At 42.2% G+C, this 9351-nt stretch overlaps 1 non-coding gene across 1 annotated transcript; it reads left to right on the top strand.

Annotated features, from left to right (window-relative positions):
- Window positions 1–2807: 2807 nt before the first annotated feature.
- On the top strand, window positions 2808–2889 carry trnas-gcu (transfer RNA serine (anticodon GCU)). Its single transcript has one exon. It is a non-coding gene; the product is annotated as a tRNA-Ser (tRNA).
- The last annotated feature ends 6462 nt before the right edge of the window (window positions 2890–9351 follow it).

The following is a 9351-nucleotide window of genomic DNA, read 5'->3' as shown; positions in this document are numbered from 1 at the left end:
AGTCTCTGTGTAAAATTTTATCTGTTGTGTGAAAGCCCATTTTACCAGTGTGTTTAAGTTCCTCTGAAGTGTGTTACTGTCACTGGCATAGGATGAAATTCACGAGCATTCTTTGATGCTATCTCCGTGGAAAGAGCAATCTTACACACTAGCTCAAATTGGGATTTTGTGTGTTTAGTCTCTTTCCTCATCCACCAATATAAGCACAAATCTGTCTCATAATGTACGGTCTAAGAATGTGCCAATGTTGCAATGTGGTGATAAATTCTTCAGTGTCACAATGTACTCACCAACTGTTTCACTACTTTTCTGATTTCTGGATCCAAGTTTGTAGCTTTCCGCGATCTCTAGTGGCTTAGGGTTGAGCCTCACTTCAACGAAGAAACGGAAAATTATGATTTAAAGATTACACTGTCAATCATTCACATCTCTGTCTTCTCCTGAACTTCGAGTTCAAATTTGTTTGTGAAGTTGATTCACACGTTAAGACAGCACAGTCTTTGTCTTTGTGAAGGAAGTGATTTGGGAATGGCTGGTTGAAACTGTCCCTTCTTGCACAGAAATTCAGTGCAAATACTTGATCACTCACAATTTCCTTGAGAGAAATTTGTTCACAATCGCATTCGACACAGGAACGGCCTCAGCATTAATCTCACTGAAGCAGAATGTGACCGTGTTGTTTGTTTCAGAATGTTGTTGCCGTTATTTGTCGCTTTTAACCAAGACTGGGAGACAGGGCAAGGTTGATCCGAGGTTGGAATATATTATCATTCAGGAGCAAGAAAAATCAAAAGGAACAAAATAAGAAAACCCAGTCTCCGGATTTGAGAATCTGTAGATCCGCTTTGGGAAAGTGAATCAGAGCAGAATGAAGGGTGAACTGTCCAGAAGAGATGAAGACACAGCTCCGACAACACGTTCCCCTGGTTGATGATGCTGGAACATTCATCACACAGAAATGATTCAACCCAATGACAAACATTCTTCCAGCTGATAATTTATGCTACTGATTTAAGGACTGTCTCATGTGGTTACCGAGTGACGACGAGAAGATATTAAACTTTGTTCTATTCAATCCAGCTGTGATAAAGTTTGAATTTTTCTCCCTTTTATAAACAGTATTTGAAGGGTCTCGGTAACAATGTTCAGTGTTGATGAGAGTGGGGTCTGGGTGAGAAGCTGCTGAGTGTGACAGGGTCAGGACTGGATGCAGGAAGTTCTCTGACAGTCTCCCTCCATCTCTCTAATGGGTTTGAGTTGATTTACGACTGGTAGCTTTTATTTTACTTTTCTTATTTAGAGATATAGCCCCTTCGGCCCACCGAGTCTGTGCCAACCGGCAACCACCCATTTATACTAATCCTACATTAATCCCATATTCTCTACCACATCCCCACCATTCTCCTACCACGTACCTACACTAGGGACAATTTACAATGGCCAATTTACCTATCAACCTGCAAGTCTTTTGGAGGTGGGAGGAAACCAGAGCACCCGGCGGAAACCCACACAGACATAGGGAGAACTTGCAAACTCCACAGAGGCAGTACCCAGAACTGAATCCTGGGCGCTGGAGCTGTGAGGCTGCGGTGCTAACCATTGCGCCACTGTGCTGCTGTTGGTGTTTTGATAAATGAAGGAAGTTCCCTCCACCCATTTTTTTTGGACAGACAGTGTGGTATAAGGATGTAAAGTGTTAATGCTGAAGATAGTGGGATCAACCCCTCCCACTGTCAGAGTGATGATAGAACAGTCACATGAGATGAAGTTTGGGAGAAGAGAGAGCAGCACCAAGGATGCTAGCTTAGCAGGCTTGATGAGTGTGTATAGAGTATTGTGCAAATTAGAAAAGAGTTCTTAGTTCTTTCAGCAGGAACTGTGTCCAGAAAATATCGAGAAACTCACAATTTTATTATTCAGGAGTCGGAACACAGATATTAATTCCAAGTGACAGTTCTGGGACCAATTAACAAAAAAAGTAGAGAATAATATTGCTCACTGATTGAAATCCCCTCGTGAGGAGACAGTTAAACAGGTGATCTTTTGGGGCATCCTTCGATCCAAGGTTTCAGCAACATTTAATCTCCCTTTTTGGTGAAATTCTCTGTTATTTGCAACTTTTTTTTATCAGCTTTGATGGGCGAGTGAAAAAACTGAAAAGATTGAACAGTTCCATCCTTTCTTTTCTTCCTTCTTCTCTTCTTTCCATCAGTTTCTCTTTTCTGTCCCAGATCAATATAATGATGAGAATCCCAATTTAATCTGCTGTTTCTGGTGTTTTATCCATTCCAATCAAAATTTCAACATTCCAATCAAATCTATTTGTTATTCCACAGTGTCTCTCCATGTGTTTTATTCTGTTGTATTCTCTCACAGTCTGTTTGATGATCAATGTTACACCTCACTCTCTGTTCTGGTGAAGATCAGAAGCAGTGATATCTGTTTACACCACCCGACAAGTCGGCCTGATGCTGTGGCTCGCTGATCATGTGGGATTAAAGCAATTCTTCCAGTCAGTTAGTTCAGTTTTCATTTCATGAGAAATTCGGTCATCATGACTTCATCAGTGACCTAATGGTTCAGGTGTCTGAGTGATGTTAATCATGATGTGATGAAATGATTGTATGTTCCAGTCTTTCCGTGGTGGGTTTTCACACTGAGTAGAAACGTGTTGGACATGGTCTGGAAATGTTTCACACTGCTCCATTCCCAACTTCATTTACTTACAGAAGATATATTTCCATCATTCCACAGCTGGCTGCACAGCCAGAAGCTGTGCTGAAGGTGACAGCTATGTCTCTGCAACTGACAAGGTGGCCGAGAGGTTAAGGCGATGGACTGCTAATCCATTGTGCTTTGCACACGTGGGTTCGAATCCCATCCTTGTCGCTAGTTTATGAGCTGTTTCGTGTATTATTTATGTTGGGTGAGCTTATGTGTCAAGTCAGCCTCGAAACCTGTTCTTGTCAATGTCCAGACAGTGATTCCAGAATTTGTTATACTTTATTAAAATTGAGACAGACAATTGGAATTCTTCACCCAAACTGCACTGGAATGAAGATCAAATAGGGATCACGAAACGGAGCAGGATTTTTCCTCCCCTCCTTCCTTCCATCATTACTTTCTCTGGATTTGCACCAAGTGAAAGACAAATGGGAAAAGCAAATGGCGAGGGAGCAGATGCAGAAAATTATACTTTGGCAAGAAACTTACTTTCAAATCTTCTTGATAGATTAAGTGAGTGAGCAATGCTTTGGCAGATGGAGTTTAAAATGAGGGGTCATCTACTACCGACGATAGATCAGAGTGTTTTTTTGTAAGAGGTGAGATGTTAGAAACGTTTGAGGAGCAGAGACCCGAATACTGAATTGATAAAAGCTGGTAAAAAATAATGTGAAAAGTGAACAGAATCTGAAGATTGGAACTCATGGTGTAGTGATATAAAGCTCTGTGCTCCTGAAGTATATGTCCAAGCCCAGATTGTGGGGAATCTGTGGAGAGTGATTTGGTTTTTATTCATTCTTGGGTGTGAGTATCGCTGATAAGGCTAGAATTTATTACCCATTCCTATTGCCGTTGAGAACGTGGTGGAGAGCTGCCTTCTTGAACTGATGCAGTCCATATGGTGCAGGAACACCCACAGTGCTATTGGGGAGGGAGTTCCAGGATTGTGACCCAACAACAGTGAAGTAATGGCGATATCGTTCCAAGTCAGGATGGTGAGTGACTTGGAGGGGAACCTGCAGGTAGTGAGTTCCCATGCATCTGCTGCCCTTGTCCTTCGAGGTGGTAGTGGTCACGAGTTTGGAAGGTGCTGTTGAAGGATACTTGGCGAGTTGCTGCAGTGCATATGGAGATGGTACACACTGCAGCCACTGTTTACTGGTTGTGGAGGGATTGAATGTTTAAGGTGGCGGGTGAGGTGCCGATCAAGTGCGCTGCTTTGTCCTGGATGGTGTTGAGCTTCTTGAGTGTTGTTGAGTGGGATGTATTCCATCACACTCCTGACTTGTGCCTTGTAGATGGTGGACAGGATTTGGGGTGTCAGGAGGTGAGATACTTGCTGCAGAATTCGTAATCTCTGACCTGCGCTTATAGCCACAGCATAGATGTGACTGGTCCAGTTACGTTTCTGGTCAAGATGTTGATGGTGGGGGATTTAACGATGATAATGCTTCTGAATATCAAAAGGTAGATTTTTTTTCTCTCTCATTGGGGATGTTCACTGCTTGGCACTTGTGTGGCCGGAAGGTTGCTTGTCACTTATCAGCTCAAGCCTGAATGTTGCTCAGGTCTTGCTGCTTGCAGGCACAGACTGCTTCAGTATCTGAAGAGTTGTGAATCATCATCTAACATTCCCACTTCTGACTTATGTTGAAGAGAAAGTCGTCAATGAAACAGCTGGGATGTTTGGGTCTACGACACTACCCTGAGAAACTCCTGAGGCAATGTCCTGGGCTGAGATGATTGGCCTCCACTAACCACAACATCTTGTTTTGTGCGAGGTATGACTTCAACAAGTGGAGGGTTTTCCCCCTGATTCCCATTGACTTCAATTTTGCGAGGGATCCTTGATGCCACACTCACTCAAGGGCAATCACTCTCACCTCTCCTCTGGAATTCCAGTCTTTCGTCTCTGTTTGGACCAAGCTGCAATGAGATCATAAGAACAGAAGATCGGAAGAACTCATAGCAGGAGTAGGCCATTAGGCCCCTCGAGCTTGCTCCGCCATTCAATAGGATCATGGCTGACCTGATCATGACCTCAACCCCACTTTCTTGCCTGCCCACATAACCCTTGGCTCTCTTGTAGATAAAAATCTTGAAGACATTCAATGACCCAGCCTCCACTGCTCTCTGCGGTAAAGAATTCCAAAGATTAATGACCCTCTGAGAGAAGAAATTCCTTCTTAAATGAAAAAGCCCTAAATCTGAAACTGTGTCACCTAGTTCTAGATTCCACCACGAGAGGAAACATCCTCTCAGCATCTACCCTGTCAAGCCCCCTCAGAATCTTATATGTCTCAATACGTTCTCCTTTCATTTTTCTCAACTCCAATGAGTATCGGTCCAACCTGCTCAACTTTCCTCATGAGACAACACCTTCATCACAGGAATTAATCCAATGAACCTTCTCTGAACTGCCTCCAATGCAAGTATATCCCTCCTTAAATAAGGAGACCAAAACTGTACACAGTACTCTAGGTGTGGTTTCACCATCACCATGTACATTTGTAGCAAGACTTCTCTACTTTTATACTCCATTCCCCTTGCAATAAAGGGTAACATTCCATTTGCCTTCCTAATTATTTGCTGTACCTGCATGGTAACTTTTTGTGATTCATGTACGAGGACACCCAGATCCTTCTACACCGCAGCATTCTGTAATCTCTCACAATTTAAATAATATTTTCCTTTTCTATTCTTCCTACCAAAGTGGATAACCTCACATTTTCCCACATTATACTCTATCTGCCAAATTATTTCCTGGAGTTGAGAGACCCTGGCAGAACCTAAATTGAGCATCGATGATCAGATTATTGCTAAGTGTGTGGTGCTTGATAGCACTGTTGGTGACATCTTCCATCACTTTGCTGATGCTTGATAGTGGACTGATGGGGCGGCAATTGGTCAGATTGGATTTGTCCTGCATTTTTTTTGTGGAGAGGGCACACTTGGGCAACTTTCCACATTGTCAAGTAGATGCCCGTGTTGTAGCTCTACTGAAACAGCTTGGCTGAGTGCGCCGCTAGTTCTGGAGCACAAGTCTTCAGTACGAGTGTGGAAGTGAGCAGAAAGGCATGGCACTATGCTTAATGGGAAATATAGCCAAGTTAGGAATAGTAGCTTTGCTGAGCTTTGATTTTAAGTGGCAGAAACCACAATGAAATAGTTAAAAGTTAAGGCAGAGCGTGTGAGACTGTAAAGACAAGCCGACACTGGTAATTGCAAAGACATCTGTTCTTCATGGCCTGATTGTGTGACTCCCTGTGGTTTGGAACAAATGGACTCCTGTGAATCAAATGATGTCCATCCCTGTGCGAGTGATAAGGAGTGCTCGGCCCCTCTTATCTTCGTGAACTGCCACTACTTGATGTAGCTGCAGACTGCATGAAACACTCAGGAATGTACACCTAACAGAGATAGCAGGATGCGCCGCAATTACTTGTCACAAGGTAGAGACAGACTCATGATCCATGTAGGGAGTGAGACTAGAATGATTATTGATGATTCCTATGCTCTTGCTAATTAGCTTGCTTGTCCGCTTTGTTTTATCTTGCTGGTACAAAACAATATTTTATTCGTAACAAGTATGTATTGAAAATGGAGTGTATTGGAACCTCAGTAACAGATGTACTGCATGTCACCACGTGGGTGAAGTCGAATTGTATCGCACTGATTGGTTAAACAAGGGGGTATAGCATGAATCTTAATGTATAAACAGTAGTACCTGTATCAAAAAACTTTACTTACTCTAGTGGACCAGACAGACTCTGGGTGGAGTCAGTGTCGTTGCATTAGAGTAAGTCAGCCGGCTAAATGCGCAATTAAAGTAATTGATTTTACCTACACATCCGACTCAGTATATTTAATGAACCAGACTGAAGCCAAAAAGAACTCAGATTTACACTAGAGCCGGAATGTTGTTCGGGCCCATAGTCTTTGCTGTATCGAGTGCCTTCAGCTATTTCTTGCCATTATGTGGAGTGAAGCAAATTGGCTGAAAACTGGAAGCTGTGATACTGGGGACCTCAAGAGGCCGAGATGAATCATCCACTGAGTAATTTCTGACTGAAGATGGTTTCAAATGCTTCAGCTTCATCTTTTGCACTGACGTGCTCGGCTCCACCAACATTGAGGATAGGGATGTTTTTGGAGCCTCCTCATCTGGTTCGTTATTTAATTGTCCTCCACCTTTCATGACTGGATACCTAGTTTCTCAGGGCAGTGTCCAAGGCCCAATCATCCTCAGCTGTTTCATTGATGGCTTTCTCTTCAACATAAGTCAGAAGTGGGAATGTTCGCTGATGATTCACAACTCCTCAGATACTGAAGCAGTCTGTGCCTGCAAGCAGCAAGACCTGAACAACATTCAGGCTTGAGCTGATAAGTGACAAGCAACATTCTTTGATCGGATCCTGATTGAGATATCCGTGCGTGGAGCGGTGGGATGTATGGAGAGTGATTCTGAAGAGGATGTCTGAGCCTGGAGGGCAGAATCTGTGGAGAGTGGTCCGTGTCTGGAGATTTAGGATCTCTGAAGAGGGTCTCCGAGCCCATAGTGCTGGGATCAATGGAGAGTGATCCTGAAGTGGGTGTCCGAACCTGGAATGGCGGGATCTGTGGAGCGTGATCCTGACGAGTGTGTGTAAACCTGGAATGGAAGCTTTCTGTAGAGGTACAGGTGGAGGCCATTCATTCCCAGTATTTTATAAAGGTTTAGCATAACTTATATGCTTTTACTCTATGCCTCTATTAATAAAGCCAAGTGTCCTGTTTGCTCTTAGCTACCTTTTCAATCCTTCTAACATTGGTGTACATTGTCTCTCTGCTCCTGCACCCAGTTTAGAATTGTAACGTTTCATTTATATGGCATTCTTCCTTCCAAATTGTATCACTTCACACTTCTCTGTGTAAAATTTCATCTTTTATGTGAAAGCCCATTTTACCATTTTATTTTTCAGTTCCCCTGAAGTGTGTTACGATCACTGGCATAGGACAAAATTCCTGAGCATTCTTTGATGCTATCTCCATAGACAGAGCAATCTTTTACGCGAGCTCAAATGTAGGATTTTGTGTGTTTAGTATCTTATTTCACCCACCAATATAAGCACAAATATGTCACGTAAATCTTGTTCACTGCAGTCCCTGCTGCTGTTTGCTGCCTATATTTACAGATTTTTATCTCAACCTCGTCATCATGTTCTCTAATATATTCAGGGGGCATCAGCAGAGAAAATGTTCAACAAGCATGGCAAGCGCAAGGAAATGTTTATTTATTTCATTATGTCATGAACATAATATACAAATTTTTACATGTGTGAATCATCAATATGTGTCTTCATAAATGGAACCCCGTCACAATAAACACTGCCACCTTTCAATGTTTAGCAGACAGGTTTGGCGGCCTGATGTGTGTGATTCCCATATTAATGTGTTTGTACAAAGTTTGGGGAAAGATGGAGATACGAATAATTTACAGGGAAATCTTTTAAGCATATTACCACATCTCTCACTCACAAAGATCTGCAAACACATGGATTCCAAAAGAACCTGAGTACAAAATCACCTAAAATAAACACAGCCAGAGAGACTTGCAATAACCTGTAGCTCAGGAAAAGTACATGATGTTATGGAAGGGATTCTGTTTCTTCTGTTAAAATATTTTTTGAAGAAGTCATAATCAAACTGAATAAATGTAGGACCAGTTCTTTTTCAAGAGAGCACCGAAAGAGCCAATTTGGCAACTATGTTTACTGGTTGTCACATGATTCAAGTTAAATATAGAACAGAAACCCTGGTAACCGGGAGAAATATGGTTAGTGAAGTCAGTCATGCCCCTTGATTGGACAACCTTGGCAGCAGCAGCGCAAACCTAAGACAGCAGAAAACTCACAACCTTTGGTTGTAGCAGTAAGTGTGTTTTACCTGCTGGAGTGAGCAGCTGATAAAGTTAACCTGAAGAATCGTCAAGGAAGGAGAGAAGACCACAACCCAGTTTGTTTTCCAGAAAATCTTTAAAAGACCCTGAGAAGTCCACTGAGTTAATTCATCTTGTCGCATGTCTTTGAAGAAGGCCTGCTAAAATTAATTCTCAATGCCTTCTGAAAAGAACTGATCTAAAATACCCTAGTGACCTGTCTACGTATACTCGGAAGTTAGACTGTATTCCAGTTTTGGAGCAACATATCTCATCTGATGATTTCTTCAAAAATGAGCAAATAAACAGCCCAAGAGGTTTTATTTGTCTGTAACAGAGTGCTGAATTAAAAAAAAATTCCCTTTTATTTTTTCTGCTATCCGGTGTGTGTGTGTGCGTGTGGCTCGAAGATAAAACAAAGGACATTAAAAGTTGTTCAAGGTGAAAAAGGAACTTTTAAAATTTCCACCTGTGTGTTTATGCTTTACTTCATGACCAGTTAAAACTTGTTCGACAATAAATGGATAATTTTGTTGTTCATTAAAGAAACCTGGTCAGTGTCTTCTATTCTGGGAAAAATAGAGTATATGATTGACTGTATCAGTATGTGGGAAAAGTTCACATAGATGTTGTGACCTGTGGAGAAGTGGGATGAGAATAAAGAGTGCCCTCCTCTGCCCTTAGTTGTCACAGCACTTGTGATCTGGCTC

Source organism: Heterodontus francisci, unplaced genomic scaffold (assembly GCF_036365525.1).
Source record: "Heterodontus francisci isolate sHetFra1 unplaced genomic scaffold, sHetFra1.hap1 HAP1_SCAFFOLD_88, whole genome shotgun sequence".
Lineage (NCBI taxonomy): Eukaryota > Metazoa > Chordata > Chondrichthyes > Heterodontiformes > Heterodontidae > Heterodontus > Heterodontus francisci.
The sequence above is the reverse complement of the archived record's forward strand: the minus strand, read 5'-3'. Positions and strand labels throughout refer to the sequence as shown.